Source organism: Syzygium oleosum, unplaced genomic scaffold, assembly GCF_021117445.2.
Source record: "Syzygium oleosum isolate NSW1041296 unplaced genomic scaffold, Sole_v2.1 Sole_v2.01, whole genome shotgun sequence".
Classification (NCBI taxonomy): Eukaryota; Viridiplantae; Streptophyta; class Magnoliopsida; order Myrtales; family Myrtaceae; genus Syzygium; species Syzygium oleosum.
This window is the reverse complement of record NW_026607485.1, coordinates 10,960,365-10,986,258: the sequence shown is the minus strand read 5'-3', so window position 1 is coordinate 10,986,258 and position 25,894 is coordinate 10,960,365. Positions and strand designations below refer to the sequence as shown.

At 37.3% G+C, this 25,894-nt stretch overlaps 1 long non-coding RNA gene across 1 annotated transcript; it reads right to left on the bottom strand.

Moving 5' to 3' along the window:
• Positions 1 to 3,961: 3,961 nt before the first annotated feature.
• LOC130140088 (uncharacterized) lies at positions 3,962 to 5,214 on the bottom strand. Its single transcript, XR_008818082.1, has 2 exons — positions 4,723 to 5,214; positions 3,962 to 4,594 (listed from the first exon to the last, which is right to left on the bottom strand). It is a non-coding gene; the product is annotated as an uncharacterized LOC130140088 (long non-coding RNA).
• Between the last annotated feature and the right edge of the window lie 20,680 nt (positions 5,215 to 25,894).

Below are 25,894 nucleotides of genomic sequence, written 5' to 3'. Positions count from 1 at the left end.
TTTGCCTCGCTTAAAGGTTCGGGCGAAGTTGGTATTAGCCCCTGTCTCGCCCTGCTAACCCGTCTCGATTATATAACTTAGACCATAATTTTATTTATTTCCGTATTTGAGAAAAAAAATAATAAAAATATGAAAACATTCCGTTAAGAACAACCTCTTCTTCTTACATGTCTTGCTTTTATAGGAGATACAAGCTACAAAGTGCTCTTGGTAAGTAATATGGGACAATTGTTTTCCATGTTTTGCATTTTCACAATGTCCACTTCAACTATTTTGAGAAGTTTAGAGCTTGTTTGGCTCATTAAAACCAACCCCATGAAATCATTTTGTCAATATATCTACTAATAATAACTACAATGAAAATAAATGCCAAAATTTTTCATTTGATAGATGTGGCGCCCACTACCCATTAAAGTAAAATCCGCCCAGGCCACGGCCTTGGCCCACCTAAGCGGGCGGGCAAGGGACCGTGATCTCTGTGCCGCCCCGCCCCATGTCCATCTCTAGCGTGTCTTCTTACACTACTTAACTTTTTTTTTTTGGTCAGGACTCACACTACTTACTTAATACACTTAGAATATTTAACCTGGTAATATTTCGCTGATTATTAAATGCTAATCCCACAAAAGTAGAACCTGTTTAGTCATGGAGGAGTTGGAAGGCTCTTACGGGCCCAATAACCATGCTATTCTAATTCAAAGCAGCCAAAACGGGCCATTGGCCCATTTGTATATTGAAGCAATCTTCCTTATAATGCAAAAATAGCAAAAATGGGTTAGTAAAATGACCGTGTTTTTTCCACTCTTACTTTAACTAAAATACTCCTCAAAAAAATATTGTGACCATTTTATTCATAGTAGGTCCCACCTTTCAGCATCGTCTGCATTCTCTTAGTGTCCTTTTTCTTGGAATCTTCTTTTGCGGGTCCTATTTTCCTTTATCTTCACCCTTCTCTTTATCTCCCTCCTTTTACTTTCTTTTCTTTGATGTTTGAGATGATTTTTGCATCGTTTTTCATGGTGGGTGTTGGATAAATTGATTAAATTTGAAGTGTTGGTTAATGTTGAGTAATGTGGTAATTTTCCTTGTGATGGGTTTAGGTCAATGAAGTCTGAAGGTGTTTTTTCTTCTTTTTCTTCTTTCATCTCTTTTTTTATGTATGGGAAAAGTATGTATTGATTCATTCCTTGTTTACCGTTGAATCTGATTAAAGTTTATACTTTTGAGGATAATCTTTAGTGAGGCCTTTTGGCATTGCTGAGTTTCTCTCATTCTGATGATTATATTAGTTGAAGTTTTTGAAATTTAATGGGGGAGAGTGTTAAGAGTAAAGAGGGTCTTTTTCGATCCTAAAGAGTTTTGTTTTCACCAAGTGAAAAAAGGTTTATCATCCCATTAACTTATAATGATTGAACTTAGTGATTTCTTTGACCCTGTTCAGATAGAGCATGCATTTGATTTTTTGAGTGAATTTTGAGTATTCTTTTCATCGAAAATTTCCCTAGATTGGTTTCCATTGACCTCTTTCTTTTTAGCAATCTGTTTGGCATAATGATTTCAAGATGCATATATTAGTTTAGTTATGGTTCGGACTCAGTAAATGAATAAGGGTTTTTATCAAATAAATTTCAGTTTTCTTCTCATTTCAGTAGGTTTATTAAAACTTTTTATCATTTTGTTTGCGATGATAATATCTTCCAATGAAATTATCAAAAGGAATTAATTTCACGGAGACTTGTTCGTCAGAATGCATCAATTTCAAGGTGAGTTCATTATGTCCGTTCCGCCGGTTCGATCCGTTCCGCCGGTTCGATCCGATCCGATCCGATCAGAACAGTTTATCCTCAGGAATCATGAATCGGACCAATTCCCACATAAAATCACCTCGAATCGGCAAGTCCAATATGGTTCTCAAGTTGAATCGGGACAATGTACATCCCAATTATTTATTGGTTTATACAAACCTAACAAGGCCAAAACTTTTGTGTCATAAGGGATCAAATTGTTGTCCCTCATATCTATTATATGTTTTATGTCCATTAGTTAAAAAACAAGAAACGCGGCTACCAATCTAGTAGGGAAGAATTTGGCAAATCTCTTCCCATTACTTCGCTTCATGTATAGTCAGACAGACATTGCAAATAGGTACCTCTTGTGAGAGAAAGAAAATTGTTGGACATAGCGGTGTCAAAAACCGAACCGAAACCGAAGTCGAAACCGAAACCGAAACCGAATCGAACCCAAAATTCATGCATTTTCGATTCAGTTTCGATTTCGGTTCGGATAATAAGTAAAATAATTTGGTTAGTTGATAGTTCGGTTCGGTTCGGTTCGGTTAAGTTCGAATCGGATCTCGGTTTCTTTGCATTTTTTTTTTCTTTTCGCGTACACTCTCTCTCCTCACTCTCCTCTCACTCACTTTTCTCTCTCCTCTATCCCCTCTCTCTCTTCCTTTCTGCTTTATTCTCTCTCTTCCTGACCTCACGCGTGCCTCTCCACGCACTGGGGACCGGACAGAGGCCCGAATCGGAGAAGCTCCGCCGCTCGGCCCAGATCCCGGTATCGAGAACCCCGATTATGATGTTGTCCGCATAATCGGAATTCGGCCAGAGGCCGGTGCTCTCGGTGAGGCCGAGGAAGTGAGGGGTCCGGGTGGTGTGGAGGAGGTGGGTGCGGTCTGGGACGACAGAGAGGACCCCGGGGGCGCGGCGGAGGGCCTCGGCCTGGGGGGCTGTGAGGTGGGCGGAGAAGCTGTCGGCGGTGGCTCGGTAAGTGTAGAGGATATGGGAAGGAGGGTCTAAGGGTGGGAGGGAATGGAGGAGGGAGGAGTACAAGTGGTGGTGGGTGGAGAAGGGGGAGGGCTTGTGGGAGGATGAGGCATGGATGATGAAGGTCTGCTGGGGGGCTGTGAGGTGATTGCTCTTGTGGGGTTGAGAGAGATGGAGAGATGAAGAGCAGGAGGATGAGGAAGAAGGTGGAGGAGTGAGAGAGATTATAGTTTGGGAAAGTGTCAGATGTTATGGCTCGCAAATTTGTGACACTTTCCTTTATCATGTTGGTTAAACTTTTTATACTAGCCTTCGCCGCTGCGCCCGCGGTCGAATCCGGTGAGAGCCATCGCTAGACCTGTCAAATGGGTGGGTCGGGTCAGGTTTGGATCGGGTCATAAATGGTCCAACCCAAACTGACCCATTAACCAGTTTATGACCCATTTATGCGCAATGCAATTTTCTTCACCCATACCCGACCCAACCCGTATTGCTAAAACACTTCCATATTTAACTCAATATAATTTTTTATGATTTAAAAAAATTATATTGCTAATTTGTGGACAATTTTTATAATTTTAAAAATTAATTTTTTAACTTTTTTCTTTTTCTTTCTTTTTTTTTTTCACAAATCCTGAAATGGATTTGAGTTTTAGTTTTGAATTAAATATAAATGAGATCTTCAAAAATTAACACCTGTTGTTTTTTTTTAGTCGGATAACACCCGTTTAATAATACATTATTTGATACAATATTTTTTAATTTTAATTGCCGATTATATAATTCTAGTACCCATAAAGAAGTGCACAAATATAAAATAATAAAGTCAATAATTATAATAATAAATTCATAAAATCAGGTTCTAGGTTCAAAAGCATATACATTATAGACCTATCAAATGGGTCCAAAATCCACTCATGTTTGCTTAAATGGGTCGATAATAGGTCATTCCTTTTTTTCAAATCAGCCATAATGGGTTTTAAAAATAAGAAGGCCAAAATATATGGGTCTTAAATGAGTATATTCTGAACCCATTTACAATCTAATTTCTTTTTGATAAAAGCCCGGCTCATGATCTCACTTCACGATCTTCTCTCCCTCTTCTTCGTTTATCGCTTCGATGAATCTAATTCGCAGCCACCTCCGCCGCTATTGCCGACTTCACGCCGTCCTTCTCCGGTGGCCGAGGTTCTGAATTTTAGTAACATTGAAAGGGAATTGGATATTTCGACAACTAAAAGACTGACACAGAAAAATAAACACAAATCATCTTTATTGGTTCAAGAGGAGACATAAAGACATATTTAAATACCCACTTGTTCTCCCGCCGCACCTCTTCCTCCTCCTGGTGTGAAGGCATTCTTGAATCCTTCATCCACTGCTAGATTATGGCCACCATGGTGATAGACTATGCAAGTTTTGCAATGATCAATCAAATATCAGAAAGGTGTCACAATGTCTACAATGTTAGCTGTTGTAGTACAGATAGAAACAAAGATTCTCACCCAACAGAGGAGGTAAAGAAATAATCTAGCCAAGCAAGAATTTATGATTTACATGAAGAAGAAAATAAGATTTCTAGATTTAGTAGTAAACCTACTCAATCAAATCTAGAGCTCCACCAATGATTGCGGTCTCATCATGAGTGAGTTCACCTCCCTTGCCAGCATTCAGAAATCAGAATCACAAATCGTGAATATGAAAAAGGAACCATGAGAAAATCAAGATGCAACTCCTTTCTTGAACCCATTTGCATGCAAGAATCTTGTGGAAAATTGTAGCTTTTCGTGTACCTCCTCATTATGACCCAACACCCAGTCTAGAACCTGAAAAAGAAAAGCATTGACTCTGATTATAAGTCATAGCACCACCAAGTATACCAAGAATACATCATTATGAAGACAAGTGCATTAAATCATATGAGTAAACCAAAAGAATGAGATGAAAAAGGTACCTAATGCAAATAGTCTTGAAAGTCAATGATGAGAGACTCCTCATCCAATTCTTCCTCAGGCGGAACTCCAAATAACCAATCTCTAGTGCACAACTCGGCCTCTACGCTTTCAAGCAAAAGGGAACTACAATATTTATTTAAAATGCGTCCTTCAATGCTAAAGGCTGACTCTAAGGCAACGGTAGTGATAGGAATGCTCAATATATCGCGTGCCATGAGAGACAACTCGGGATACCGATGAGAATGAGTCTTCCAATAATCAAGTTCATTGAGATCCGCGTACTTCTTTCTATCAAGCCTATTCTCCTCCAAATACAAATTCAACTGTGACTTAGTAGATTGCGATCCAAAATGTTCACTCTCAAATAAATCATACTCATCAATGTCGTCCCCAATGTTCCCAATGTCCTCAATTGAAATGTTACCTCGACTAGTTGAAGAAGCAAAGTGATCATCTCTAGACATAGAGGTCACATATTCATCAAAAAGCATATACAGCTTTTAGAGTTTTAAAAATTAGCAGTCAGATGTTTAACATCACTGACTCGTTGGCCAAAATAACGTGTCGTATTCTCTTATGAAGGGTTTGTATATGACTCACATCTTCTTTAGCCAAAAAGGGCCTCGGCAAGTTCGTGACGGACCCGAAGAAGACATGCCAGATTTTGAAATCGGGCCTCGTCCTCAAGGGCCTCCTTGATCATCCCAAGGGTTAAGCATCGAGGGCAGCGCACAGTGCTAGGATTTAATACATTTATGTCTCGTTCCATTTATTTATTTTACGGGTTGATTTTCGTTAATCGTATTTCCCGCTCTTCAATTCACGTGTCGTTCTTTCCTTTGGTTGGCAAACGAGATAGCGTATTCAAAGTAAATCTCATATTCTCCTCCTGCTAATATTTGAAACAACTTGGTAGTTATCATTGGCCCCATGGGTTTCATTTCATGTAAACACCGTGATTGTTTACCTAGAAAAGTTGCACAGACAAGGCCATCAAACCCAATTTTGTCTTTTACCTTACATTAGTTTAGAAATTCTAAACTATAGAAGTCAACAGTAGAACCTCAATAAGCCAACGGCCTCACGTGTTGAATAAGAGCTGGCATTGCATGATCTATACAGATCATGCGAACTAAATTTATGTTTAGACTGTTGATCATATCAGCCCCACGATGAATACGAAGAGCTACTTCCATGTAGTCGGCCCAGGAAAAAAGGATTAATTTAATTAATGGGATTAAAGAAGGGAAGAGCGTAGATAGATCTTGTTATATAACATATAAACATTTGCACAATATGATCACGACCTATTGATGAGACGTCACTTCTTTTTTAACTATGGTCGTCTTCAATTCGTGCTTTAAAATTATAAGTTAAAGGGCAGCCATTTCCATGTGCATCGAAGCCTTCTTCTTCGTCGTCCTTTGCAAGTTGCAAAATATTAAAATCCCCTGGGATACAGAAACGATGGAAGGTCAGTTGTATCTTTGGTCTTAAAAAATGATCATGTATATAATTATATAAAGTAAAGAGAATCTCCTTTTTTAACAAGATCACAATCTTTTTCTTCTAAAAATATTCTAACTTAGTAACTTTATAAATATTCTATCAACATTTAAATGTGCAAATTAACAATTTTATCTCATTTCCAACCTATTTCAATTTTAAAAATTTTTGAATCTTTTCTATCTTATAACAACCTTACAATAACAATTCAAACATGGAGATATTTTATTCATTCCATATACATGTGCACAGTTGCTTCATATTGTGTTAACAATTTCTTCCTGCAAAATCTTTCAATTGTTAAATTTTCACACACACGTTGCTTTTGCTAGTAATAATAATAACAAAGACATTAGCCTCTTCAATTGTCATTGAATCTTGCACAAAATTTTCAAGAATGTGTCAAATGGCTCAAGAAATAGTTTGCACTCGATTGTGGCGGTTCATGAAATCCCAATAATATCACAAAGGTCAAAACTGGAAATTTGGAATAAACAAAGACCAGAAAGTCTTTTTTTAGATCAATCAATCTTTAATGCATAAAGAATAACCAATTAATCGATCTCGTATGTATTTTTATTTTTATTTTCGTAATGCTTAAAGTTTTCGCCTCCTAACTGTCCTCGAATCTCGCACAAAAAATTCATCATATGTGTGAAATAGCTCAAGAAGCAGTTTGCACTCGTTGTGGCGGTTCACGAAAGCCCAGTAACATGGCAAAGATCAAAACTAGAAATTTGGAATAAAACAAAAACCAAAAAGTCTTTTTTTAGATCAATCAATATTCTATGCATAAAGAATACCCAATTAATCAGTCTCATTTGTATTTCTCTTTTTTCGTAATGCTCGAAGTTTTCGCCTCCTAACTGTCCTCGAATGTCGCACAAAAATTCAACGCATGTCAGAAGTGACTCAAGAAATAGTTTGTCCTCGTCGTGACGGTTCATCAAAGCCCAATAACGTGGTCAAGGTCATAACTTGGAAACTTGGAATAAACAAAGGCCAAAAAGTCTTTTTTTATATCAACTCATATTCTATTAATAAAAAATAATCAATTAATCAATCTCTTTGGTATTTCTCTATTTTCTTAATGATTAAAGATATTAGCCTCTTAATTATCTACTAATCTCGCATAAAAATATGGACATATGCATGAAGTGGCTCAAGAAAAAATTTGTCCTCATCGTGGCAGCTCACGAGAACCTAGTAACATGGGAAAGGTCAGAACTTGGAATAAACAAAGACCATAAAGTTTTTTTTTAGATCAATTCATACCCTAATCATAAAGAATAGCCTATCAATCAACCTTATTTGTAATTTTCCTTTTTTGAAAGCTCGGAGATACTCGCCCCTCAAAGGTCCTCGAATCTCCCACAAAAATTTCAACACATGTCAAGAAATAGTTTGTCCTCGTCGCAGTGGTTCATGAAAGCCCAATAACTTGGCGAAGGTTAGGCCTTGGAAACTAGGAATAAACAAAGACCAGAGAGTCTTTTTGTAGCTCCCCCGACAGTTATCATTGGCCTCATGGGATTCGTGTTCACACACCATGATTGTTTAGCTAGAAAAATTGCACAGACAAGGCCATCAAACCCAATTTTGTCTTTTACCTTACATTAGTTTAGAAATTCTAAACTATAGAAGTCAACAGTAGAGCCTCGATAAGCCAACAGCCTCACGTGTTGAATAAGAGCTGGCATTGCATGATCTATACAGATCATGCGAACTAAATTTATGTTTAGACTGTTGATCATATCAGCCCCACGATGAATACGAAGAGCTACTTCCATGTGGTCGGCCCGGGAAAAAAGGATTAATTTGTTTAATGGGATTAAAGAAGGGGAGAGCGTAGATAGATCTTGTTATATAACATATAAACATTTGCACAATATGATCACGACCTATTGATGAGACGTCACTTCTTTTTTAACTATGGTCGTCTTCAATTCGTGCTTTAAAATTATAAGTTAAAGGGCAGCCATTTCCATGTGCATCGAAGCTTTCTTCTTCGTCGTCCTTTGCAAGTTGCAAAATATTAAAATCCCCCGGGATATAGAAACGATGGAAGGTCAGTTGTATCTTTGGTCTTAAAAAATGATCATGTATATAATTATATAAAGTAAAGAGAATCTCCTTTTTTAACAAGATCACAATCTTTTTCTTCTAAAAATATTCTAACTTAGTAACTTTATAAATATTCTATCAACATTTAAATGTGCAAATTAACAATTTTATCTCATTTCCAACCTATTTCAATTTTAAAAATTTTTGAATCTTTTCTATCTTATAACAACCTTACAATAACAATTCAAACATGGAGATATTTTATGCATTCCATATACATGTGCACAGTTGCTTCATATTGTGTTAACAATTTCTTCCTGCAAAATCTTTCAATTGTTAAATTTTCACACACACGTTGCTTTTGCTAGTAATAATAATAACAAAGACATTAGCCTCTTCAATTGTCATTGAATCTTGCACAAAATTTTCAACAATGTGTCAAATGGCTCAAGAAATAGTTTGCACTCGATTGTGGCGGTTCATGAAATCCCAATAATATCACAAAGGTCAAAACTGGAAATTTGGAATAAACAAAGACCAGAAAGTCTTTTTTTAGATCAATCAATCTTTAATGCATAAAGAATAACCAATTAATCGATCTCGTATGTATTTTTATTTTTATTTTCGTAATGCTTAAAGTTTTCGCCTCCTAACTGTCCTCGAATCTCGCACAAAAAATTCATCATATGTGTGAAATAGCTCAAGAAGCAGTTTGCACTCGTTGTGGCGGTTCACGAAAGCCCAGTAACATGGCAAAGATCAAAACTAGAAATTTGGAATAAAACAAATACCAAAAAGTCTTTTTTTAGATCAATCAATATTCTATGCATAAAGAATACCCAATTAATCAGTCCCATTTGTATTTCTCTTTTTTCGTAATGCTCGAAGTTTTCGCCTCCAAACTATCCTCGAATGTCGCACAAAAATTCAACGCATGTCAGAAGTGGCTCAAGAAATAGTTTGTCCTCGTCGTGACGGTTCATGAAAGCCCAATAACGTGGTCAAGGTCATAACTTGGAAACTTGGAATAAACAAAGGCCAAAAAGTCTTTTTTTATATCAACTCATATTCTATTAATAAAAAATAATCAATTAATCAATCTCTTTGGTATTTCTCTATTTTCTTAATGATTAAAGATATTAGCCTCTTAATTATCTACCAATCTCGCATAAAAATATGGACATATGCATGAAGTGGCTCAAGAAAAAATTTGTCCTCATCGTGGCAGCTCACGAGAACCTAGTAACATGGGAAAGGTCAGAACTTGGAATAAACAAAGACCATAAAGTCTTTTTTTAGATCAGTTCATACCCTAATCATAAAGAATAGCCTATCAATCAACCTTATTTGTAATTTTCCTTTTTTGAAAGCTCGGACATACTCGCCCCTCAACGGTCCTCGAATCTCCCACAAAAATTTCAACACATGTCAAGAAATAGTTTGTCCTCGTCGCAGTGGTTCATGAAAGCCCAATAACTTGGCGAAGGTTAGGCCTTGGAAACTAGGAATAAACAAAGACCAGAGAGTCTTTTTGTAGCTCCCCCGACAGTTATCATTGGCCTCATGGGATTCGTGTTCACACACCATGATTGTTTAGCTAGAAAAATTGCACAGACAAGGCCATCAAACCCAATTTTGTCTTTTACCTTACATTAGTTTAGAAATTCTAAACTATAGAAGTCAACAGTAGAGCCTCGATAAGCCAACAGCCTCACGTGTTGAATAAGAGCTGGCATTGCATGATCTATACAGATCATGCGAACTAAATTTATGTTTAGACTGTTGATCATATCAGCCCCACAATGAATACGAAGAGCTACTTCCATGTGGTCGGCCCGGGAAAAAAGGATTAATTTGTTTGATGGGGGTTAAAGAAGACGTGAGGTGGATCGATCTGCAGAAATTTTCTTATACTACCTGTAAACATTTGCACGATATGATACACCACATGTTGATGAGACGTGACTTATATTTTAACTGCCATGTTTTTGGTTCGTGCTTTAGAATTAGAAGGGAAAACGGAGATTGATCGATTGGATGGAATAATGTCACATCACTTGACTATGCATTTATTTACTCTTTATTTACATATGATTTCTCTCCACCTATCAATTTGAAATTTTTCGATTATACATTCTAACACGGTATGCACGTTAATTTGCTGACGTGGTACACCAGACTTTCCATGTGCATCAGCAAACCTTCCTGCTGGGGTTTACTTGTTCTTCGTCGTCCTTTTCAACTTGCAAAATATTAAAAACCTCCGGGATATAGAAAGGATGATAGCACGTGTCTTTCCTTTGATCCCTCTGTTTTTTCTTCTGCCAATAGCCAGAAGAGCTTTCAATGAACTACCTTGTGATAACTCGAAGAATTCGATCTTCCTTCTCGAAGCGAAGCACACCAGCAGAATCGGTAAATGTGTACGCTAGGAAAAGTGTTAAACGAAGCATACCAACAATGTTTATTTCCATTGGAACTCCAATGCTAAACGTGCTCAGGTGAGAGCACTATCAAGAAGGGTGACCGCTAGGAAAAGTATTAATGTGTACGCTAGATGCTAAAACTATAATGCTCGATATGGAACGGATCAAAGTGGATTATATCTCGAATAAGTTAATCCAAGAACGTTACTGGAGTTACTAGATTCAGTTATTCAATCGGCCCATAAAGAACATTTTAGACTTTGAGAATTGTAGTAGATTTAGTAGCGCTACTAGAGACGGTACACGTCTGACGCTGTAAGCCCAGTTTGGGGACTTTCTTTCTGAGGCCATCCTCAATTGCTTGTGCTTTTGATACAAGATCTGTTGGTATAACTTCTCTTTCTTTGGATTACAATCCAGCCCCATTTGCCTGATTCAATGAATCTCCGTTACAGAACCGTAAATGAAGTTTCCGAACGCAAGGCATATGTCAATAAATCGAAAATTAAAACATAACTGGTGCGATCTCACTTTACCAAGCACCCGAAATGGCATCGGACCATGCAAAACCAAATGCTAGTTTTGATCAACTAGGGAGGCAAGACCAACGCCATGCGAAGAGGAAAAGAAAAGACAGGCCCGATCAGTAGCGGGCTTCAAGTCATTTAAAATTCAAGTTGATAGATCCCCTCGAAACGGGGCTAAGTACTAGTACGAAGTGATATGAAAGAAATAGCATATGCTAGCTTTTTGGAATTACTTCATGCCTTGACCCTAGACTAGAACGAATGAGTCGCGACACACCACAGCAGCTTACGATGTTGTTATGACATGTTTTGCACATGCTGGCTTTTGAGTCGACTCTTGAAGACACGGATAAAAGCAAAAGTTCACAGACTCGAGCTTAAAGCAGATAATAATTCGATAAGGAGTGGCCTCGGACTTTAATAAAGTCGTCTAACAACTATCGACTGAATAGTCCGAGTTTACATATTAGGATAAACACACTTTATTCGGTCGATAGTTTATTCAGTCGATAGTTGTCAAGCAACTTGATTAAAGTAGTGGCCTCGTGATCTGCGAAAGCATATTCCTTCACTGATTGGTGGTGCACCATGGTCCCAGTGTCTTTCGGATAAGGTTTGTCGTAATCCCACAAATTCTAAGAGTCTATTGAAACTATTTTTATTTTGAAACTTTTTTGGGTTTGTATGATCATATAGAGAGAACAAGAGCACAAGCATATGCGTATAGCAGAAGAGGTTTAAGATATGTGTTGAGAGAAAAAAAAATATCTAAAGATATGAAATGGTTCGGAAAAGATATTTATATAGTTGCAAATTCATGATATTAGGTAATATTATCTTAATTAACCAAATTGCAATTTTGTTCCATTTTCTTATATACATCTCAGAAAAAGGATATTGACATTTTTTGGGTCTATTCTTCTTCAATTAAAGAACACGTCTTCGTTCCCAGCACTTGTCGTGAACACTAGAAATTTCCTCATGCTTCAAGCAAAACAACAATTCATTTACAATAATTAAGCTACAACTACTTATTTTTAGTAACTATCACATTCACTTTCAAGGAAATCAAATTTGAACCAATTCATCATATCTTTTTTTTTTTGGTAAGGTAAGGATTGATATAAACCAATTCATCATATCTTTGTACTATGACAAATGTCTTTTCTATTCAAGGGTCTCGTTTACTTAGTTCCATAAAAGATAAGTGGGAAATTAATGATTCCTCAATATATTTTATCCAGATTTTCTATCCTTTAATGTAATTGCAAAATAATTGTCTCATAAATCATATGAAACTTCTTTGATCCAATAATATTCTTTTCACGCCTGAAGTTCAATGTTTTTTTTTATGGGAAATTTTGATGTGCTCTCATAAAGTTATCAAGTAAATATATTTCTCATATGTTTACTTTTTAAACTTTTTTTGTACCTTTAAATGTAAAGATAAAATAATTTCGATGCTTATTAACAAAACTAATTGACTATAACTATTTTTTATTTAGATAATATCTACCCTGACATTTTTAAATAGTCTTTGATCACCTAGATATCTGTCAATGGAAGATATTTTCTTTCGAATTTTTTTATTATTTTCGGTCCAAAATGATGTGACATTAGCACAGCACAACTAATATGATAAAGGAAAGTGTCAGATGTTATCATTTAATAAGCAGTCAGATGTTTAACATGGAAGAATTAACCTATCTTGAAAAGTAAACTAACAAGGGGTGAAATAGAATAGTTCCCATTCCCATTCCCATTCCCATCCAGAGGAAACTCTGGCAAGGTTGAATTTCTCTCAGTGCATCCAAGTTGGCTTAGGGTCAGATTACATAATATCCATTGTTGGCCCAGAGGATGCTTGTTTAATTATATTTTCTAGTTGATAATCTGTTTAGTTTGGCCTAAGCCAAAACTCCAGCTAAGCACTTGGGTATAGGGGCGAAAGACTAATCGAACCGTCTAGTAGCTGGTTCCCTCCGAAGTTTCCCTCAGGATAGCTGGAGCTCAAGAACGAGTTCTATCGGGTAAAGCCAATGATTAGAGGCATCGGGGGCGCAACGCCCTCGACCTATTCTCAAACTTTAAATAGGTAGGACGGCGCGGCTGCTTCGTTGAGCCACGCCACGGAATCGAGAGTTGAGAGCCGTAAGATCGCTCGAATGGGAGAACTTCACATTCCAAGGAAGTTCGGCTCCTTTTGGGTCTAATGCTTTATTTGTGATTTCCGAGTTTACTAATCAACTAATTCACATATAATTACCTTCATTTAGACGTTATTAGTGGTTGAGAAATATGAAAACCAAAGTTGAGAGCCATATAATCATTCTAAGGAAGTTTGGCTCATTTTAAGTCTAATGCTTGATCTCGTGGTTTCCGAACTTTCTAATAGCCTAATTCAGTCGTCATCATTTCACCCATGACGATAATATGAAACCCTGTCTTAATTTAGTCATAGTTAACAATACCAACCGATGTAGCCCTATTATAGCGAATTTTTTTGGCTTTATCTTGAACCATTGGGAAACGAGCACAAGATAAAGCAATCGAGGGCAGATACTTGTCCGGATCTGCGTCCCCACGAATCGAGTCCATCGCGACCACTAATGGCGTGGGTCCCACGAGATTAATGACTATTTCCGGTCCACGACCGCGCAAAGCCCCGCCGAGTCTTGACAAGACCTCGCAGTCGAGGCAGGATTTTGGTTCAAAGATGATGCGTGGTGGTAGGTATATAGCACACGAGATTAGATCAGGCAACAAGAGCTTGACTTGCAGATTGATGGTGGAGTCACGTGACTTTGACTGGTCGGACGAGGTTGATGTCAATGGCCTTCGCCTCATTGGTGAAAGGGGAAAAGGAACAGTTCACATCTGCTGCGTGGCCTTCACTTCATGTCAAAGTCAAGAAAAGCAAACGAGAAAGCAAAAGGTCCCGCTTGACCAGCGGGATGATAATAAGCTAATTGTACATGTGGAAAGATATTACATAAATTGTTTGGCTCAAGGAAGATGAGCAAGCTCACATCCTTGTTGGTATGAAAATTCTATCCTCTAATTAATGATGTTTTTAGGCAAAGACATTATCGATTGCTAATGTCGAGGATTCACTTTAGTTCAGATTTAATGAACTTCGAGATCTCTGGAGAGGAATAGTTGTCTCTGCGTCTTCTATTGGTAAGATCCTTCAGCATACTATCTCAAAAGATAATTTGTCTTTGCCTAGTCCGTTGATTATATTCATGTACTTGTACATTCCTCTGCTTCTATTAGAGTCGATAGCTGACCCAATGTTTCTTTGAAAAATATGCTATGTGAAGCTTGACTTAAAAATCAAAGGACAGAAATCAGATGCCTAATTGCAACATTAACCAATACGATTGTATTTTTACTTTTCATTGAATTTGTATATGAAACTCATTGCTTATCTCCTTGTATCTGTATGAAATTGTACAGTCTTAAATAGGTCAAACTGCACTTGTGTGTTCTTATCTTCTCATTGGTGCTTCCTTTCAATGCAGGAGTATGGATAGCTGCTTATGTTTTGAATGAAATCCACGAGGAAATCGCATGGCTCCAAGTTGTCTCGAGATTTCTGCTTTTAGTCACAGTATGCTTTGTTAACGATTCGTTATTTTTTTAACCCCTGGTATCTGTAATTGTATGTTCAGACTCAACCTTGAAGCTCACGTATTTGCTTATAATTCATGTCTTTTTTGCAGTCCAGTATTCTTGTCCTAGCTTTCTTTTCCATTTCAAGTTCACAACTCTCTCCTGTGTCAAATTAGCATGAGAAGAAAAGAACCTTTGAAGAGACGATGGGTCAGGCTCTCCAAATACCGGACAGTGGTCTTCTAATGCAAAGAGAGCCAAGTCAAGCTATAGTTCCAAATGAACCACTGCATAAATTTCTTCTGAACAAAAAGATTTCGTTAGTCCTTTCATGGCATTCGCAGAAAGGTCTGTTTTTCCTTCTCATATTGATCTCAAATAATAGCTCTCTGCCAAATGCCGGGTCTTTCAATTTCAGTGGGACTTACGTCAGTGTATATAATCTATTTTCTGATGCACCAATTTCTTTGTTAATGCGTTAGAGTAACTTCATTTCATTTAGTTCAAAAGAACGAGAAGCTTTTAAAAGTTTTGAAGCATGTACCTTTCCTCATTACAGCATAGAGGGGACTAAAGGTGTTTCACGTTCAATAGATTCACGAATGTTAGGGCAGACGAGAAGTTCTTAAACGTACATTAATGTCCTATAAATGCGAAACTTAGTTTCTTTCTTCTTCTAGACAGTCAATACAGAGTTATTATCTTGCTCATGCAGAACTGGTCATATATTGAGAATGTTTTCATTAGTGTCTTCATTCCCACGACGATGAACTGTCAACTGGGGATGTGCAACTTGTTTTCCATTAGCATCTTCTGGTAATCAAATTTGGTAGTTCGAGCATATCACTTGGCGAAACAAATAGAAAATAGGTCCACTGTCTCTGCCATCAAAGTATGCAGCTAAAATAATAAGTAGAAGAGCTCTGAAACTCCATTGTTAGATGGAAAAAAAAAAACCAGCACGGTGAAAGCTCAGGGAGTCTTATCCCGATGTTCTACATCGTGCTGTACTGTAGCACAAAAAGGAAATGAAATAAAAGAGTGGTAGCGCCATGAGAATTTGACCGGCTCTTCCGAGATTAGTTTCCTTGAGGCAAAATGATTAGGCTACACAAACTATTAATAATTTTTAGCACGTGGATTAAAAAAAAGGGAAGAGGAAAGCTCTTTCCTTTTTCAAATTTGGGTGTTACAATCTCTTTCGTCTTAATAAATAGTGTATCTCGACCTTTTCCTCCAATTAATAAGGAAGAATTTCTTATTTTGGATTGAAATTTCTATTTTGAACAATCTACCGAGAGACTCAGAATAATTTTCCATGACGGGTAGATAACTTATGTTAGCAATACATTTTAAGCTTTACAGTAATTGGATTATCTACTACATTTTTGGTTTACTTAGCAAACCGAGTTACTTAAAAGGGAATAATTAGTGGTTATCAAAATTTTATACAATGGAAGAGTCCAGGCCGATTTCGCACAACTAGTGGAAAATAAAGAAGCACAATTGGTGGAAAATAATTTAAGCTTATAAAAATTACTAGAAAACAAAAAAGAAAAATTTCGCACAATGGAAGAGTCTAGACCCAAAACCCTCTTTGTCTGAAGTCCTCAATCAGATACCTCCCAGAAGGGAATCTCCCTACGGTTTCTCTCCACTCCTCGCCGGAAACCACGGAAAACGCTCACCGGCTCTCTCCACATGGATGCCGCCCCATTCCTTCCCTTCTTCGGTGGACGTTTTTACGTGCTGATGGATCATGCTAGGCCCCACATTGTGCAGTATTTTACAGAAAGTTCTCTTGTCATCCGCGATCATCAGTATGCCCAAAACCTAGCGCAGATTTGGGCTCTTTACAATACACTTTCTCCATCTGTTCACTATGTAACTACATTCATGGTTTCGTACTCGAATCTCATCACTGGACATACTATAGTGAACTTCCGGGGGCTGTACGAGAATGAGCAGGGAGTGGTGAGAGAGTTTCTCGAGGTATTTTGTCTTAACCCGTCCTACCATCCTTCGTTATCACTTTTTTTAATGACTTAATTGACATAGGGCTCTTTAGACCTTCAACCCATCCCAGGACCCATTTTAGACGTTGCACGCGTTTTTAGCGCCGTGTTCAGGACCGGGGGACCATTGGGACAACTGCCACCACCGGCTATACCGCCGCCGATTGTACCGCCGCCGCCACCGGCTCTACCACCACCACAAGAAGGCAGCAGTGTCGGGTAGAATGAGGTTTGAGAGGATGTTAGACTGCACTCATTTCAGATTAGTTAGATCGCTCGGTGTTTTAATTCTCTTTTGAACTTTGTTTCGATGATCTAGTTGTGTTTTTCTTTTAAATGTTGTCTTATTGCGGAGAAAATATTCAGTGCTAACTTAGCACCACGTCATCGTCGTACGTGGCATACATGTTCCATTCAGAGTCCGACACGTGTCGGCTTAGCTGGAAAATGAAAAATTGAAAAAGCCTTCTTTTCACTCTCTTCGTGGGCAGGGGAAAATACGGAGCAACAATAAATGCCAAAAATTGAAAGCCCGCTCCAATTCTCTCTCTCTCTCTCCTCTTTTCAATTTTCGGCTTTACTTGCTCAACGAAGAGACTCTCTGTACTTTCCCCTGCCCGCGAAGAGAGTGAAAAGAAGGCTTTTTCAATTTTTCATTTTCCAGCTAAGCCGACACGTGTCGGACTCTAAATGGAACATTCACGCCACGTAGGACGATGACGTGGTGCTAAGTTAGCACTGAATATTTTCTCCGCAATAAGACAACATTTAAAAGAAAAACACAACTAGAGCATCGAAACAAAGTTCAAAAGAGAATTAAAGCACCGAGCGATCTAACTAATCTGAAAATAGTGCAGTCTAACATCCTCTCAAACCTCATTCGACCCGACTCGAACCTCATTCTACCCGACACCGCTGCCTTCTTGTGATGGTGGTAGAGCCGGTGGTGCCGGTGGCGGCGGCGGTATAGCCAGTGGTGGCAGTTGTCCCAATGGTCCCCCGGTCCTGAACACGGCGCTAAAAACGCGTGCAACGCCTAAAATGAGTCCCAGGATGGGTTGCAGGCTCAAGGTCTAAAGAGCCCTAATGTCAATTAATTCATTAAAAAAAGTAATAACAAAGAATGGTAGGACGGGCTAAGACAAAATACCTCGAGAAACTCTCTTACCACTCCCTGCTCATTCTTGTACAGCCCCCGAAAGTTCACTATAGTATGTCCGGTGATGGGATTCGAGTACGAAACCATGAATGTAGTTACATAGTGAACAGATGGAGGAAGTGTATTGTAAAGAGCCCAAATCTGCGCTAGGTTTTGGGCATACTGATTATTCTCATTATGGGTCAGGTGCACCTTCATGTGCTCCTAGCTTTGAGGCAAGGAACGGATCACTGCTTGTACTTGCTACTCATCAGTCAGAATATGGCCAGCATCCTTCAGCTCATTGATCATGTTTGACATCTTTCTCAGGTGTTGTTTCATGGTCTAACCATGAGGCTTCTTATACGAGTCAAACCTTATTGTGAGCTGTCTCAGCTTGGTCATCGATGTATGATCAAATCTTGCTGTTAGTGCTTCCCACATTTCTTTGGCATGCTCAAAACATCTAAACTCTCGCATGATGTCATTATCCATGCTACTCAGCAATGTGATATGAGCAAGAGAGTTCTTTTTCTTCCAAACAACAAATGCATCCTTGTCCCTTTTGTGTTGGGCAGTGTTTCCATCTTCAGGCTCTTCCATGACTTGGTTAAGAGATTCTAGTGCCTCTTGCTCTTCCAGCACATATTGGATTTTCATGTTCCATATTTCATAATTTTCGCCATTCAATTTTTCTCCTTTGTTCAATTCAGCTACAATGTTCTTAGTTGCTGAAGCCATTGAATATGAACATTTCAGACATATACGTACGAATTATTAATGCCACTCCTTTATGCATCAATTTTACACAAACTGATTATATTAATGAGTAATTTCACATAGTTTTTAGATTTGAAAGTTCACTATGTTCCCAATCATCATCTAAAATCCTAATGTTAAATTATCGCTAATATAATCATTAAGGTAAAATTACATTCATCAAAGTTACTAAAACTTTTAAAATTCCCACTCAACCACATGATACTAATAAGATAGATATTAAAATAGAATAGTACCATAAACTATTCACAACAAAAAAAATCCATCAACATTCATTAACTAAATACTATTTACATAAGGAACGAATCCAACATAGGAAAGAAACAACATCAACATGAAAAGAAATATCCACCTAGGATATCTAAAACCAACCTAAACAAAATATATAAAATCAACGATACCTAACTTTCCTATTGTTACGGCTAGTGCTATCACCTAGAGGGGGGTGAATAGGTGATTTTACCGAATTAAATGATTTAAACGTGTGGAATGAATGTAGTCAAGATCAACAACTCAAATGATTAATATCAGATGGATGAGTATGACAAACTTGTAAAAAAGTTATCGTCGGATGTTGCGTCTGATAATTAAGATGATGTTCTGACGAACTTATTTGACAGATATGTATGCAGTATAATTTCAGCAATAACAAATAAAAGTTTAGGGATAGATAATACTGTACATAGATTTTTATAGTGGTTCGACTTTTTCAAGCCTACGTCCACTCTCCACGCCGCCAGACTGTTAGCCGTATTTCACTATTGAATCACCAGAAGATTACAAGAGCAGTGCTTCTCAAATGATAGACTATACTATCACGTACACTTCTCACTCAAGTAATTTTCTTTCTAAAATCACAATGTGGAAAACAGTAATCACAAGTGTGTAAGATTGAAGCTCTATTCAAACTTTGGAATTCTTGATTCTAGTTCTTATTTCTTGTACGGCGTTTGCACTCCTTTTATACTCCTCTACTTTCAATATATCCGTTGGGACAGTCTTCAGAGGATTGATCTCCAAATCAACTCGTTGGAGAAACTTCCCAAAAGAAGATGCATAGCCGTTAGAAGAAGAACCATTATCTCCATGTGATTTGATCACCCATACAATCAAATCAAGGTTTCCATAAGTGTAGCTCTTTGTGTTTAAGAAACGATCTTGTGATTGACAATTTGAATATCTTGAAATATCAATTTGATTATCCTGCATAAACTTGCCAAAAATAACACTCATTAAATCTGACGAGTAATTTTGAGTCTGATGACAAAGTTCTTTCATCGACTAAGTTTGATGACTCAGCATTTACCTGCATCAAATAACTTAAGTGTAATTCTGGTCAATAACAGATAATTTTTTCATTCCTCAAAACTCATTAGGGATTTTTTTCAATCTCCCCATTTTTTATGATGACAAAACTATCTGTATGCGATGTAAATAGTCAATTCAGATGATATAACTTTCAAGCATATATAAAGCATTGTTAAGCTTTGAAATCAATATATATCAATTCATATTTTGCCGCTTCCATACTTGCAATACATCTTCCGCCGCTATAATACTTCTCCCCTTTTTGACATCAGCAGAAAGGATAAATAGCATAATCAATAAAAATGCAATAAGAGTTCAGATAAAAGTCAAACAACCATTATCGAATCATAAGTCAATATTCAAAGTTCACACCAAGTCAAACACATAACAAAAATCAATATTGAAATTTGAAACAAATAGTTCAGAAATGATAAGTTGGGAAGAGATGTGATCAATTTGGCTGATGTGCTGGAGGGGCTGAGGGTCCTGCGGGTTCAGATGAAGAAGTTCCAAAAGGTGCAGCTAGGAAAGGCACTTGGACAAGATGGAAACTAGAAAGTTGGTTCAATCGTTGCTCAATATGTGATAAGAGCTAATGAATCTGGCCTACAGTATTAATTGCTACAATTTGTACATCAGTTCTAACTTGAGTCTTCAAATTGTTGATTCTTGCTTCCATCAAATTCTTGATCTCCTGAATTTCTTTTTTAAGTTCATTGCGGAGTTCCCGGACTTCATTCTAAACTGCAGCTTGTCTCCATCTTAGATCAGTAATAGCTGCATGGTTTGACATGGATGAGGAGATATTGTATCCAGAAGGAGTGTGAGTGGTCTGAATGTCAACAGATGCTGCTTCCTTCCCTTTGCCTCTCTGTTGATCTTCAGATGGACTGTTTTCACAATCATCTCCTTCAAGAGGAAAATCTGCAGAAGTTGCTGCTGAAGGAGCTGCTTCTTGTGCATTCTGATTGTTTTTCTCCTATATGTCAGGCAGATTAAAGTCATTGTCCTCAACATCTTAAGCATTTTCTTCCTCAAACTCCTCCTGCATTTCAGCTAGATTAATGCTATTTTCCTCATCATTATGAGCATTTTCTTGCTCAAACTCCTCTTGCATTACAGCTTCATGATCATGTTCAAACTCCCCCTGTCTCCTAGAGGGTTCTTCCTCAGCTTCTTTCTTTGCAGTATCCATTGTCTCTTGCTGATTTTCCATGACTATTTTGTTGATGATGTCACTAAGTGAATTTATCAAGTGTTCCTCCTCTTCTCGCAGTCTTTGAATTTCAAGTCGAGTGGCAGCATGTCTGTCTGCACGGGCTTTATGCTTGGCATCTTGAATAATTAGCCATTGCATAAACCTTGACTCCTCAAGGCTTCTTTCATCAGCTTGAGATTATTCAGCAGATTTTTCATTAGATATCTACATCTCATTAGAATCACTGGCCACGGCTTGAGTTCTTTTGACTGGTCTGTCAATTCTGGAGGCTGTTGGCTGCACTTTCCTCTTCCTTTCTAAGGATTCAATTGATTCCTCTTCATCAGAATCATGAAAAATGTTAACAGAGCCCTTGTTCTGTGTACTCATCACTTCTGCAGGAATAATCTTACCATTCTTATCCTTCCAATTTTCACCATCAAATCTATATCCCACCTTAGTCATCATGAGTTCTCCAACAATCATAGTTTAAAGAGGTTTACCTTTGAGTTTTGCAGGAATAGAGATTTTCAAATACTCAAAGATAGCGGTGATCAAAGCTCCATAAGGGAGTTGACCTTTACTCTTCTTGACAGTTCTATACATTTGAAGAAGAATCATATGGGACAGAGAAATGGAAAAGGTGGTTTGAATTGCCCAAATCAACTTGGCCTCATATCGAGAGACATCAGTTTTGGAAGATCCTTTGGGTCTGAGACAATTGATGATGATTTTGTGCAGGACAATGAAATTTAGAGGAAAAAGAGTGAGATACATGAGATGTAGAGCCTCTGATGAAAAATGAGTCACCAGACAGAGATCGATATGCCAAATCTGAAATGATAAGAATAAAAGAAAATTCTGTATGCTTTACTCCTAAAATGGCAGAGAGATCAAAGGCTGATAACTTGTAATCTTGTTGAAAAATAGAGAACTCAATTTTAGCAGGAGAAATGAATGACATATTTGAATAAAAGTAAGCCGTGAGTTCTGGGTAGACTTTGTGAGAGAGAGAGCACATTCTTTGAAAATCAAGACTTTCAATCAGACTCTGAATTTTGATATTGAAATTTTCAAAGAAGTTGAAGTCTACAACTATGTTATTCATTATTCCTCTGGCTAGAAGAGAATTGTAAGCAACTTCATGAGTTTTGTTTCTAAACAAGCTGTCACTTTTCTTGTCATCAGGAGGAATTCCAGAAATGGGCACAAACTCAGCAAATAGTTTCTCATCATTATCCTCCTTCATAGTATCAATGTTTTTGCTTTTCTCTAAAGTCCGCAGTTCCTCAACGAATTCATCTCTTTCAACATTCGAATGTTCTCCTACTTTCTCTTTTTCTTTTCGAGAAACTCCTTTCTTTATAGTCACAGGGGTTTCCTGAACATTAGAGGTTTCTCTAAGAACTATCCCCTTTTCAGCAACAGGTGATCTTCCAAGCCTTATACCCTTCTCATATTCCTCCATAACTTCATGTTCAGAAAGAGAACCTAAGGTTTTACACATAGCATTTACAGTACTCTGGTCACTCCGATTTTCTCAAAGTACTCTAATGGTTTTTATCAGTCATCTTGCCATAACAAAACGATCACGTTCTTGAACAGGGATACGTGGAGATTTATTACCTGCAGACAACTCTTGCTCAAAGCCCGAGTCAGAGATATCGATTTTCTCTGCTTCTCCATCTTTGTCTGCTCTGGTGAACATTCCCGCGATTCTGTTCGATCATCTAGAACTCTTGATTCCTTTCTTGGATTCAGTGGTCGATTTCGGTGCCATTGAAGAGATTTTTGAGTTTCCGAAGAGAAAGATGATATCTTTTAAGGTAAAACGCGTGTTTGGAGATCTTTACGGTTTTAGAGAGTAGAATGTGTGTTCGGAGAGAGTGTGAAAGTGAGAGAGAAGATGAAAAAGGTTTTAAACCGAGGAGTACAATATATCGGTTTTTATAAAACCCTTTTTGGAAACTGTCAATTGACAGTTATGGAAAATTTTGAAAATTATATTCCGAAAATTTTGGGATTATAATTCTCAAATGGTATCAATCAAAGCAATTAATTTCAAACAATCATGATATTTAAAATATATGAGATATACATACCTTTTATAAGATGAGTTGCGCGCCAAAATCAGACACTTCAAATATATACTTGATCACATAAGTCATCAGATGCAAAGAGAGCTTATTCTACACATCTCAATAAAGTGGGTTAATGATGTTTAGTTTGTTTCTAATAAGCTCAAAACTTTTCTTCTCTAAAGGTTTTGTAAAAATGTCAACTAATTGCTGTTTAGTGTCTATAAATTGAACATTTATATCTCCTTTTAAAACATGATCACGGATAAAATTATGCTTAATATCAATATGCTTAGCTCTGGAATGCAGAATAGGATTTTTGGTCAGATTGATAGCGCTAGTATTGTCATACTTGATCTCCACAGTTGAGTCTTTGATATTGAAGTCTCTCAATTGTTGTTTCATCCAAAGAATTTGAGCACAGCAACTACCAAGTGAGACGTATTCTGCTTCTACCGTTAAAAGAGCTACAGTTTGTTGCTTCTTTGAATACCATGAAACAAGCATGTGTCCTAACAATTGACACGTTCCTGAAGTGCTCTTCCTGTCTATCTTGCAACCAGCATAATCAGCATGAGAATATCCAATAAGAGTAAAATTTGATCCCTTAGGATACCACAACCCAAGTGTAGGATTGGTGCTAACATATTTGATAATTCTTTTGACTGCAGTAAGATGAGATTCTTTTGATTCTGATTGAAATCTTGCACACAAACAAACACTGAACAGAATATCTGATCGTGAAGCAGTTAAATATAAGAGAGAACCAATCATGCTTCTATATAATTTTATATCTACTGGTTTTTTTTTTCATCCTTGTCTAATTTAATCGAATATGACATTGGAGTATTTGTCTTTTTGCAATTTACTAAACCAAACTTTTTCGTAATTTCCCCGGCATACTTTTCTTGACAAACAAAGGTGCCATTTTTGGTTTGTTTAATCTGTAATCCAAGGAAGAAAGTTAACTCACCCATCATGCTCATTTCAAATTCACTTTGCATCATTTTAGAGAAATTCTTACACAATTTTTCATCTGTAGAACCAAAAATGATATCGTCTACATAGATTTGAACAATTAAAATATATTTACCTTTTCTTTTGATGAATAGGGCAGTGTCTACAGTATCTTTTGTGAATCCATTTTGTTCCAGAAAGCTGCTCAATCTTTCGTACCAAGCACGTGGTGCTTGTTTGAGACCGTATAATGCGTTAAAATCTTGAAATTGGAAGATTCCAGATTTTATAGAATGTCCCTTTGTACATGTAACTATGCAATAGAAAACTGCACTTAGAGCCTCATATCAACACTAGTTTTAATAAGACACTAAAATCAAGCACATATCAGAACAACCATGAGGCAGCCTCGTATCAAAACTAGTTTTAATAAGACACTAAGATCAAACACATATTAGAACAGCCATGAGGCTCTCAGCGCAGCTATTTATTGCATAGTTACATGTACAAAGGGACATTCTATAAAATCCGGAATCGTCCAATTTCAAGATGTTGACGCTACTAATAAACAAACAAACCGAACACATTCAGCTTAAACTAGGACAAGAAATTAAAAGAAAAAAAAGATAGCATTGATGGTTCTTCTACTCTTTACCTAGCGACAACATAGGCTAGGGTTTTGACGGAAGCGTTTATCATCTTTCCTTGGAGGGTTTGCAATCGGTGGGGAACTCCATGACGATGAACCAATGCTCGTAGTCTTAGGTGCTGCATGAAAACCATTCTGGTTCTGTCCAGAATTGGTTTTTTGTTCCCAAAATCAGTTTTGGACCAGAAACCCGTTTGATAACGCAATTTCATTTTTCTATTTCCGGGCAATTTTTTGGGCACCTAAAAAAATTTAAATTTCACTAAAAGTGGGTGGCCACAGGTATTCTAAGCAATTCTGTGAAGTTTTGAAATTTTTGATTTCTTGATTTTTTTTGAAAAAATTCAACAAATGTCCTATTTTCCCGAAATCTAATTTTTTTTTATTTTCTTGACATTTTGATGATTTTTTCTGAAAATTTTCAATTTTTTGGGATTTTATGAATTTTTTTAAAGATTTTTATGAATTTTTCGGATTTTTTATTATTTTTATTCCATTTCTAAAAAAATAGATTTTTGTTCCTGGAAATAGAATTTTCTGTTTTTTATCAAACGGGTTTTTATTTCAGGAAATAGAAATTTTGTACTGTATCAAACGGGTTTCTGTTCTAGAAATAGAAATTTTTTGTCATTATCAAACGGGTTTTTTTTCTCAGAAACTCATCCAGGAACCAGAAATAGAAAAATCTATTTCTGGTTCAGGAACTCATTCCGGAACAGAATGGTTATCATTCGCTACCTTAGCCGTTGGGGAGGATCATCTCCTTGGGAGGACGGTTGCTGTAGCTGGGCGACGGCTCCTTTAGGAGTGAGTAGCGAGACTGGGGGTCTTGGGCGGGTCGGGGGGTCGGATCTGGGTCTTGGCAAGTGCGAGGCGTTAAGGAGAGGAATGGAGAGGTGAGAGCGAGACG